At 41.1% G+C, this 12,176-nt stretch overlaps 1 protein-coding gene across 4 annotated transcripts in view; it reads right to left on the bottom strand.

The window, feature by feature from the left end:
* SPOP (speckle type BTB/POZ protein) overlaps positions 1-5,401 on the bottom strand; it is a 344,731-nt gene extending 339,330 nt beyond the window's left edge. The window contains exon 1 of one of the 4 annotated variants that reach the window (XM_078645267.1): positions 5,271-5,401. The gene's annotated coding sequence lies outside the window, so the exon portion shown is untranslated. The other 3 variants (XM_078645270.1, XM_078645268.1, XM_078645269.1) reach the window with 3 other exon arrangements.
* Positions 5,402-12,176: the final 6,775 nt, after the last annotated feature.

The raw sequence follows: 12,176 nt of genomic DNA, 5'->3' as shown, positions 1-12,176 counted from the left end.
TGCAAGTCAAGGTCAGGAGGGCCGCCTGCCGCCCCCAAGCAGTACTTTGGGCATCACTGCTGTAAAGGGAGAAACAGATTTATATTCAACTTTACTGTTTGATCTATGTTTCTGCTTCTGCAGGGGGAGAGCAATCTTTCACACCCACTGAAAGGTGGGAAAATGTATAACTCTAGGCTACAGAATGCTATGGATAGGTCCCAAGGGCCTGGAAAAGGAAAACAGCTCTACCTCCTTCCCCACCTATAAACCACCATAGCATTCCAAGAAAATGAGTTTGTAAAGTTATGCCACTGGAGCATTCAGAAATGCTATGGTAGGAAAGAAGGTTCTTCACCTGGCCTCCTACTAAAGCTCTCTAAACAGAAGAAATTAAGCAGGCAACGCCCAGCCAAAGGACCATGAAAACGTGGTGCTAAGAAGCATGCAATCACAGAAAGTAGAGGTAGAAAAACATCCATTCCTCTGGGACAGGGAGGGAGAGGAATGGGGAAAGTAAACAGCCCCCTACTGAGGGCAGATGGCTTTTCCACCCACTATCCCTGAAGCTATTGCCTCAAATTATATCATGCCAGTGGGTTATACTTCTTACCTCAGACTCTTTGTATGGTAATTGGAGGTGGTGGACGTTAGCCAAATCACCGAGCTATTGTTTCAGAGAAAAATAAAAAATAAGTGATTGGTCAAATGCTTCAATAATATCGGCCCCTTGCAATTAATCTGTCCTTAATTCTGACTCCAATCCCTATAATGTTGTAGTTAAGAGGGGTCACTTTCTCACCCCAGCCCTTCAAGAAACCATTGTTTTGTATGGTTGTCTCTAACCCTTGATAATTAGGAAGCTGCGTTGTTTTGAAGTGATTGACCTATGACAGTTATTTGTTGAATCAATTTTGTTAGTCAAATATGTGCAGTAAGCAGCTTGAATCTACTTATGCTACTGCAGAATAGCCGACCTTTAGATGTTTTCATCATCTTATTGCAAGTGGTACATCATTTGAGTTCTAATCCTTTGCAGTAGATATTTGCCTTAATTAGATCTTCAAAGTATCAGAGGTAATCATTTTGCAAGCCACCTTTTCAGAGGAGAACTTGCCTCTAGCGGATTGGTAATCTAACAGTTGAGCAGTTAAAATCAGAGGTCACTGTATTCACCTCAACATTCGGATCAACAGGTACATAATCCAGGGACCCACATAGGTTTTTCGTGCGAAACCTTGTAAAATAGAGACCACAAAAACCTGTTTGGAGCCTATTGAAGAGACTGCATTAAAAGGTTACCTAAAAAGGAACCACATTGTGCCGATGCAAAGTCAGCCCAGGTAAACTGAATTGGAACCTCCTCCGAGAATGCAAAATGCGTGTATAAAGTGGGTGCAATAAGTGCCCGCCACATCAGTACATTGAGTCATATTCAAATGTAGGCTAACTAAGGCAAAATCCCACATTACACCCATAAAGACTCTTGCCTGTGTACTAGATGGAAACGGAAATCTCGTAGGAAAAATTGAGTTGCTAAAAAAAATCTAAAAACTAAGGGTTCAGACAGTCTAGCACTGCAAGAGGCCAAATGTCCAAGAGATGTGTATATAAGAGAGCCTCTGAAATAGCAATGGAGGTTGATTTGAAGATTGAAAATTAGGCATTCGTATTACCAATGGTGGGAATGCCAATTACAATACAGATAAAGCACATCTTGTAAATGATGGCCTCACTTACTGCCACTGTGCTGGTCTATCATGGTGAATCATTAGCTAATTTGAGGGAATTGCATTTGCAAATTCCAGGGGAGACCGCGATTGTAGTCCGGTTTTCGTCAGGGTGATTGCCATTTATGAATTTACATACATCAAGTTGGTTTGGGTAACAATCGCATGTTAATCATTAAGTAGTGCAAATTGTTAGAGGGTAAGACCTTCGAAATATCAATTATATTCAAAGTAATCAATTGTAATCAAGAAAAAGCATCAAAATGAAAACTACATTATACATTCAGAAACCTCGGACACTCGGGGTAAATTCAGTGCGAAAATGCTGGTCCTTCACCAACTCTGGAGCTCTCAAACTTCTGACAGAAGTGTTGCAACTTCAAGCCAGCACTTTGAATGGCCCACTAAGACCTGGGGGTACTTTACAATGACTACCAAATTGGATTTAGATCCAATCAAGCCAGTAACATGGGTAACCGAAGTTAGATATTTACAACAGCCCAATTGCCTAGACTTGCATATCCTGCACAAGATTGAGCATTCTATAGTTCAAGATCTATGCAATAAAAGAATAAACTGGTGACGTAAGTATACCCATATTATTATTCTTTCTTTTTAACAGCATTGCCAGACCCAGTGTGGTGTCAAAGCACTTTACAGAGCACCGTTCATACTGTATGGCAAAAACAAACAAAAAATACATACGTAGTTGTGTCATGAATGGGATTCATAGCAACAGGTTTAGGTATAAAATATAATAAACAAAATAAATTTTATATTCTTAAACTGGTGCCAAAGAACAAGCGCAAGGAACACTCACTGTAGGTTTCGTACAAGGGTCACAGAAACAAAATAAAAATACATACAAACTAAAGGCCAATGGTCATAAACAAGAGGGTACCGGTAGATAGGCCAGAATAATAAAGGCTACAACAGTACATTGTAGTTGTAGCTTTAATAGATAATCTTTGAACTATCGTGAGTGATGAACAAGTTTTATACGAGTTGGAAGTGTATTGAAGATTCTATGGCATTTACCGAGGAGCACGTGGGGGGGGGGGAGGGGCAGGATTTCCTGAAACTATGTATTGCGCCCTGCTTTTTAAAGAGTTCAGATTTTGGAAGACATTTCTAATTTCTGTCAAAGGCAACATGCACAATGTAGGTTTCTGGCCTTACATGTGAGAAAAGCAGTTTTGTAAGAAGATTAACATGTTAACGATCACTCCAAGAGCTGCCAACTCTGATCACATGCACATTGTGTGTATTACACAGTTATGGACCGTGAGAAAAGGTAGAATTTGTACTACATTAATGAAATGTTAACCTTGGTCTAGGCCTACATAACCATCACGCCTGTAAGGCTAACCATACGTGAAGACTGCTCAATACACAGCTCACTTTAAACAAATTCAGATCACCTAAAAGAGAGATGAAGTAGAACGAAAGTCTCTAGATTACAAAAAGAGACACAAATTCAGATCACCTAAAAGAGAGATGAAGTAGAACGAAAGTCTCTAGATTACAAAAACAGACACGCTATCAACCTTAGATAAAATAATGCTATTTAGTACTACCCCCCCCCCCCCCCCGCAACATCACGGATCCCCGTCCCACCTTCAAGTCCAACTCTCACGACACAATGGTGTGAATGTTGGGCTGTACAAATCCAATACAGTGTAGAAGAGCAGCATGAGCAGGCAAACCACTAACACACACAAAAGTTGAAGGATGGCAACATACAAGCCCTCTAAATGGCCTTATGCCACAAGTAGCACTCACAAATTAAACACCTAATGATCAGTAAGTACAGAATGTGGACAATAGGTTAAACAAAACCAGAAATAGACTTATAGGATACAAGTTCAAGCTGATGATCTACAGTACAGTACTCCGCTTCCGTCTAGAATATAAAAGTGATTGGCTTTCCATACTGCAATAAATCTGGCATACGACCTCCCAAAAATGTTTACTTATGAGAAGATTCCAGATCTAGCAGCAGAAATGATATTAACATCCGAGCCCAGCAACTTGAAGAGGGGGTCACACCTTGGTTGTTTGAAATCCCGGGCCTGGGAGAGAATAGCCACAAGGGTTCTCAAAGACCATCATTCTCGAAAGACTTGAAATCTTGGATACTGCAACTGTAAGTGCATAAGCACAAACAAGTCTATTATACTGCGGGGTGAGGCAGGTTGTTGTTCACAGTGTGACTTATACCCCAGAGACAAGTTTATCACATTCCAAGAGGCACAGGGGTCATTTTTGGTGGGGGGAGCTAATCAAATCCTGCAGTATGCCAAAATTACAGGGATCACATGAGAGATTTGACTGGATTCCCAGAGGCACCTCCTCGAACTGAGACTTCAAACGGTCCTTAACTTGGGCACTGGTGGCCTTTTAGTTACCTGGCTGTATACTCGGTCTTTAAACAGATAAGCTTAAGACTGAAATGACAGCCAGACCAGCCTGGGCAGATGAATTAGGCTAACACCTCACAGATAGGGACTGGAAGACGACTTGTGTTTTGATAAAGGGATCTCTAGAAATGCAAGAATGACACATTCATTTGACTACATAGATAGTACTTACCCTCAAGCTGAACAGACAAGGGTGTGGGTATTATTTTTGACGCGCTATAACTGTGTTGACCAGTGGTGTGAAGTGACGTAATTATATACTGGGAAATTTAAAAAAAACTACAGGGTATTGCGAGAGTTGATGTGGTAGGGTATATTGCAGCACTGATGCGTTACACAAGGACCTGATATGGTGTTGGACAGGGATTGGACAAAACCAAGTATAACGGCAATACATGAAGGAAGCTTTTGTTTTTGATGTGTTGCGATTTGGAGCTCTCTACTATGTAGAACTGAATGCGGGCCTTATATGGGCTGGGTGCTATTGCTATAACAGGAAGTTGCTTGTGGTTGGGCGATGTACATATTGTATTGTTTTGCACCGCGATTATTTGGAGGTACTGTACACGAAGTTGTGACTGGAGCGAAGGTTTCCTGCTTCTGTACGCTGTGGTGGTACCAGAGACAAAATATATTTGATTTCCTAAGTGTTGATTCGGGAGTGCTGTATTAGAAAGTACTTTAGTATGATGATGGGTGAACTGTGGGTGTTCTTCCGGTCCTCGGAACAGCAATATTATCCCATTCCCCTGCAGTAATCACCTCTCCCATCCCCCTCCCTTAAGGCACCCACATAAACCCCATAGCTCACTATCTGGCAGCATGTCCGACTCCCCGGCTCAGGGGGGGGAAGCACAATCCGGTAGCATCGAGCCTGCACCGATTCTCAATGCGCATGTGCTCCGGTTCACCAATCTTGTCTGAGCATACGCAAAAACGTCAAGCTATCAGCTCTGCGCATGCGCACATCGCCTCACGCATTTTCTATTTACCTCTACGCCGCAAGCCCGCGCATGCGCAATCAGTGCGCTTCCTTTTCGGTGCTGCGATCCCTTGGATGGCAGTAGGGGCCTTGAAACCGGTGAGTAGGTTTCACCAATGCTTATAGAAGCTACGTTCGCTGCCTCGCCCCCTCCCTCACCTCACAGGCGCCGCCGGTCAGGCTCCCCGCGCTCCCTCCTCCTCATACTGCCGCCCGCACATCCGGAACTGGCCGCGCTCGTGACGTTAGTACGCAGGGTTGCGCAGGGTGTGAGCATGCGCGGCCGTTTCTAAGGCAGGAGGTGTGGAGGGGGATGGACACACGGGTCGATTGATGCTCATACTTGAGAACATGTGGGTAATAATCAAACCAAAGTGGCGCCAACACAAGTAGCTAAAATACACTCAGTGATATTAGAGAGAAATAATGGGAGCAGAGGGTCGGCAATCAGCACATTGAACCAAGCATTCTTCTCAATCTTTAGCAGCTACATGGTGAGAATTCGGGTTGTGGTCTCATGCCCACACTCACTTAGACCATAGACTCCCGAATTCGTTATCATGAGTGGCTATATTACCTTTTTAGCATGTTTTCAATCTTATATTTAAAGCATAACGAGCTTTGCTAAAGAATATGTAGTCGAGTTACTTGTCTTTATAGATATACAACAAAGCCTTTTGCAGTAGCTTGTTGGACGAGGATCTAGAACTTACTGTTTTGTATTTTTTATTTTACCGTATGAAATTGTACCTTTCAACTGTATTTTCAATCAGAATATTAAACACAATGGATAAACATTTTTGCACGTGTATGTCGTTTTTAACCAAGTGGATTTTTTTATTCAGTTTTCACGTCTTCTTACTCAAGATGATTAATGGAATAATTTTAATGGGTCAGAGTACTTTTTATTGTTTTATGAGAAGTATTTGAATATAAGCGATGCATCAATATTTAAGTATTGTATACATTTTTTTATATCAGTTTTGTAAGATTTTAATTAATCAAACAAATAAATAAACATGAAACGTCTTCTAGGTGATATTACGGTTACCAACTGGCCGGTTTTCTTCCGTCATCACTGGGATTTTAATGTCCCGGCCGCTACAAAAATAAGCAACATCACCTAAAGGTGGTATTTTTAGCCATGACCATTACATAATTCAAACAGCCAATATAAATAGAAAACACTTTAAAAAGTGCTCTAGAGCTGAGTTAAGTATCTCTGACTAATGAATAAAGTAAACAAAGGCAGAAAAGTCATCATACAAATGAATTCTGTGGACACATATCAAGTACACTTGTCTAATGAGAGACCGCAATCAAACACAGTCATGAATGTATGTTTATTCTAAATTCGAGCTTGAGAGATACGAAGCAGTCATGTTCCAAGTATGCTCTGCCAGAAGCAGCTGGTGCAATATTTATGTACTGTTTGAACTACTTATGCATACTTATAGCTTAGTCAGACGTTTGTGCAGACGCTTGGTTTCGTAAGTTAAGCTTTATACAATCACAAACAGGAATCTTGGCAAAACAAGAATACATTCTCAAGGTGTGAGGAAAGATGCAGTTTTGACATCTGCTGCTATCATTCTTTTTCTACTTATCTATTCCTTACTTATAAACATAGTGGAAGCTAACAAGCATAAACAATTCTGAGACTTTACCCAACCCTACTCCTGCCTACGTGCAGAAGCCAGGGGTTGTACATCTGCATGGCTCATTAAATCACAGTGATTAAACAACATGAAAGAACAGGTGCTCAATACCACATTTATGCTCCCACAATACAATCTATTTTGTTTAAAGTCCTCTTCAGTATCATGTCAAGGCCTTTGCAGACTCTCAAAAAAAGAGCAAATACCTGGTATTTTTCTCTTGGAAAGGTGGCAACAATAGCTGAGATCACAATCATTATGATGGAGTCTAGCTCAAAGAGCTAAACTTTTGTTCTTTGAAGAGTGCCCTACATGGCTAGTTACAAGTTCAACTTCTGGCTTAGCTCATTCAGCTTTCTGTCCTCTAAACGGCATAACCCATTCAGCCTTTCATTAGCCCAAAGGTCTAAACTTGTGTACTATAAATTGGGAAATAGCAATGGCTGTTAGCTACAGTATGTGAAACGCTGTAGTAGAAGCCAAGTTTTTGGAGCCAGTTGCGCCCATTCTGCAAGGTGGGTGAAGAAGGGGAAGCTGGCAGCTGAGCAGGTGCTCTCGTATATCTGAACTGATGCGTGTAAAGCTGAGTATGAATAATGATGTCATATAATGTTGTGTGTGTTGAGTGGAAGTCTAGCTGTAATTCCATTACATTGGAGAATGAAGCCATGGTTAGAGTTATGTACCTGATACTGTACGTAAGGGTCTAACATAAATAAGGAAAATACTATCCTCTCTAAATGGCTCTTGTCTTATCCGTGAAGATACTCCCTCAAGACTTACAAATTGACAAGAAGTCGTCCTCTTGTTTTATAAACCTGCACTTCTCGATGTTCAAGGTGATGACTCTACGCTCTAGAACACTCAACCCTCTATCCAGCAATGCATTATGTTCCTTAATATCCGCAGCATAAACCAAGATTCTTCTTGGAAGGCTTGCACCCAACCCATCCCCTTTAAAACAATCACCATAAGTTTTTGGAAGACGCTAGCAACCAAGGCCAGCCCAAAGGGTAGTCTTTAATATCTATATACCTCGTATTGGGTGACAAATGTAGTAACATCACAAGACTATGAAAAAACAACATAATGATAGGTCGATTTGAGGTCTGTAATAGAAAAGTATCAGGCGCCACCCACCACTAACATTTCATGAATCTTGGGTAAAGGGTGCTCATCAAAAATATTTTTGTTTAGTGAGAGCAAATAAGCACACAACGTTATCTCATCAGACATTTTAAGTACAATGACTTAAGAAGAAAGCCATTCTGATAAGTCAGTCAGTTCAATACAGTCCTCCTCACAAAGATCATCAAGATGATTTTTATTCCCGACACTCAAATGCACGCGGTGCACCTTATTAACTACAGGTACAGAATCCTACAGTTTAGTTTTGTTTTCAAAATCTTTCACAAATCCACTTCAATGTATGAACACTGTTATGTGGTTCTTAGTAATATGCTTTACATCAATCTCTACTTCAGACAATGCTGACAAAGGAGTAGTAAGTTCAGAGGTCATCTTTTCATCTAACGTTGTAGAACAATAGGTACCTGGATTCAATACCACCACTAACCTATCTGGATCTTTTCAACCCACGATGTCTCTCTCTTTTCAGCCACATATGTATGTGAAAATAAAGTACCCCATGAAGTTCATGATGTATTTAGAGTTACATAGCATTGAGATATTGAATTCCCCCAAAGCCTTACGGTTTCTTTCATTTACCGTCAAAACCCCTTTATCCATGAATCTGCAAAAGACACATCTAACAATATTGTGATAGGGGAACCTCTCACTTTGGACACATGATGTATAATTTTGTTTTTGGATCACACACTTTGGGTATTAGAGTTGGTTGCATGAACTATACATGCCTAGGGACCTCAATCTTTTCTGCACACAGATGCTAAACAATTAATGAGATAGTATTCTGAATACGTTTATCATTTTGCTTCATAAAAGGAACAAAATATTCTGTTTTATTATTTACAGGCATCAAGACTTTTAACCTTGTGGCTTTTCCTAATGAAGGCATCCACCGTGCTGAAACGCCCTTAGATTCCATCTGGTCTCAAGCCACGTTTTCGACCATTGTTGTCTTGCCCTAGAGGTTATTGTGTTTTCAGTGTTGGATTATCAATCATTATAGTGCTGAATCTACCAACATGAATTTGTATGAAAAACATTTTTGAAACAATTAGATCAGCAATTGTGGAAATCATCGTTTGAATCTAATATACATTTTTTCACAATCATTAATTGGAATGTACACCAAGTATGAAAGTGAATGAGTGAGTGTATACACGTTTGAAACTAGCATGGGAATTGATTCAACTATTGATCATGTAAATTGATATAAAGAATACGTTTTTGTAGTGTGTTTAAGACAATAAAATATTTTTTGTATATGTGTATATCTTGCTTCCTTCAATGTATTTATTATCATATGCTGTGATAATTGTTTGAGTTGCCTTAGGACTTCACATTTGCTTTATTATCCCTGCCTTAAGGAACTCGCATCCTATAGGAGAGGGCCCATGTCTTCTTTACGTTTAAAGAAGAACCTTCTGTCTGATTGGATGTTCAAAGCCAAGCATCAAGGAAACAGTGGATGCGTTCTTTATAGACCATGCCCCCAAGTTGCGGGCCACATATTGTGCAATGTAATATCTCGCGAGATCTCGCATACCATGGCAACCAACAAAACATAAGGAGAAAAACACAATGTTATTCTCAAATGCATATCCCAATCCCCCATAACATAGGGTAATCCCACAAGATCATCACAAATGTAATAAGTCCGAAGAGGACCAAAAACGTAGCTGTTGGCAACAATAACCAGGGTGACATGAATTGCAAGGTAATGAGAGTGGAGGGAAAGCATCTAGGGGGTCATACCATTTGTTACAGGAAGGGTTAGATCACCACTACACAGAGACACAGGTGGAGTACAGACAGTGCATGAAGCACAAGTTGTGACAGTATCCCGCCAAAGGCTGAATAACGGGACGTGGCTTAGTTGGATTACAAGCATGGATTAGATGCAAGCGGGGAGAATGCACATGATTGGAGGGTTCCCAAGAGCGCTCTTCGAGGGGGATAACCTTTCCAATCCACCAGTTAAATAATTTCCCCTAATAAACAACAAAAAGGCCTCACCTCAATGACACCTACTCCTAACAGGAATGACAATCCAAGGGTTTTTTCACTTTCACAATTCCCTCGAGTGTGATAACTTACACTACTCGGATTTGTCACAATGTGTCTATCTCTACTCTTATAAAAACCATCGTCCATGCTAAACTCCACCCTCCACCCGAAAAAATGTGAGACAGAGGAGAGAGAGTACCTCACGGTAGCGACACCAAAGGGGTTACTGGCTGGTACTCGCCACTTTACCCACTTATCATCATCGGGCACTCTCTCTCTTTGCGTGTGGGAAAGAAGAAAGAAAAGTGTATATTCTTCCCTAAACAGAATGTAGTGAAAAAGTAATAGTGAGTGCAGCAACCGTGCCTGCTATTCAATCAGTGTGCTCATTGAAACCCTGTGAGAACCAGTGAACCTAATTCTCGCCTTTAAAACCAGGTAGGGCTTTCTGGCAAATCAATTTTATTCCAAGCTGCCAGCCCTCCCAATTAAAAATGGTTATCAATAAACCATAGTCAATTTAACATTGCCAACATGTTTCGTTGCTACAATTTCTCGCAACTTCGTCAGGGCTGATGGGGTTCAAACTCTCATTCTGCACATAAAATTCTCCCAAAACCTGTGATGGTATTAAAAACAAGAGCCCGTCATGAGTATCCATCTGCCTTCTTCGAAGGTATAATGAAATCCAAAGTTTGTCAAAGCACACAATTAACTGCAATTCCAGCACACATTGTTTACCTGGCGGTTACGAAGTCACTGCATACCTGCAACCATCACCGATATGGACACCGTGTCTTTTGATCACGTGTCCGCGGCAAGACTATCCGATGTCTAGCCCCCTGCATATATGTAGCAAAACATAAAGGACATCAAGGATTATTAGCTTCTGTTGCCCTTATCACTCTCTAAAAGCTAATCACCCTCAACACAAAGTGTACGCTCGTGCGAGTCACTCAATCTCTGACATTGCTTGTATCAATGTCTTTTGTCAATAAGTATTATGCCCGGTCCAAAAACCGTTCTCCTTCCGTTCGTCATTCACTTTAAACAACCACATGTCATTCTCCACAATACATGTTACCAATGCCTCCCCATAACTCGCACACCTTACGTCTGTGTAATCCAAGGCCACCATCCTCCTTACCTGTGCCGACTCCCACCGGCGTGTTAGAAGCTCCAGCATCGAGCTCGCACCGCCGTGGGAATTTACAGCATTCTAAACCCCGCCCTATCAGGGCATCAGCGTTCGGCGCCAACACGCTCTTGGTGTTCCGTGGCGGCCATCTTAGAACGGGAAAACTGCCCGCAGCGCCCCTGAATAAAGTTTGCAAATAAAGTTTTCCACTTTGAAACCAGTGTTTTCGCATTCTAATATCATGCACTCCTTTAATATTTGATAAAACCCCTTCAATATTGCAAACTATTTTTCGTTTATAGAGATTGTGTAAGACTCCATAATTTATCCACTTAATTAGCGGACCATTCAGAAAAATCATATCGGCGTCAAGCAAATAGCAGCATCATTTCAACTCCATCCTCAATTCTATATCTCGATCTTGTATGTCAACTCCTCCTTTCACTAACTTCTTTAATTTTCCAAAACAGCATGACAGGTGGATCAAACTCGCTGGTCCTACTACAATTCCGCCTCTCCCAATGATCACATCCCTATCTCTCTGCCATGATAATAATGCCCGTTGACACAGGCGCAGGGAGGGAAAGGGATAAACAGAGGTAATTACACTCTTTTTTATTTTTATTTATTTTATTTTATAAAACTTCTATAGCGCACAAATACCTTTCGGTGTCTCGGCGCTGGAAAGTACAGGTCACAGATTGCAGAGGGATTCCATAGGGAAAAGTTTACTGATTAAAAAGCCAAGTTTTAAGGCGCTTTCGGAAAGCTAACAATGAAGGACTGAGTTTGATGAAGGGAGGAAGCAGGTTCCACAATTTTGAAGCAGCAACTACAAAGCGTTTATCTCCCCATGTTGCTTTTTTTGTGCGTGGAATTTGGAGCTGTTGGGCTGCAGAAGAACGTAATGTTCGACTAGGGTTATATACAGTAATTGCCTTTTTGAGGAATTCTGGTCCAGTATTGTTCAATGCCTTGTATATAATACACAAGGCCTTAAACTTTGTACGGCTTCTGACCGGCAGCCAGTGCAATTGACGAATAATGGGAGAGATGGATGAGTGCTTAGGTGTGCCGGTTAGGATCCTCGCAGCAGCATTTTGAACAAGCTGTAAT

The sequence above is a fragment of the Lissotriton helveticus genome, chromosome 5_1, assembly GCF_964261635.1.
Source record: "Lissotriton helveticus chromosome 5_1, aLisHel1.1, whole genome shotgun sequence".
Classification (NCBI taxonomy): Eukaryota; Metazoa; Chordata; class Amphibia; order Caudata; family Salamandridae; genus Lissotriton; species Lissotriton helveticus.
Note: the sequence above shows the minus strand (reverse complement) of the source record. Positions and strands in the feature narration are given on the sequence as shown.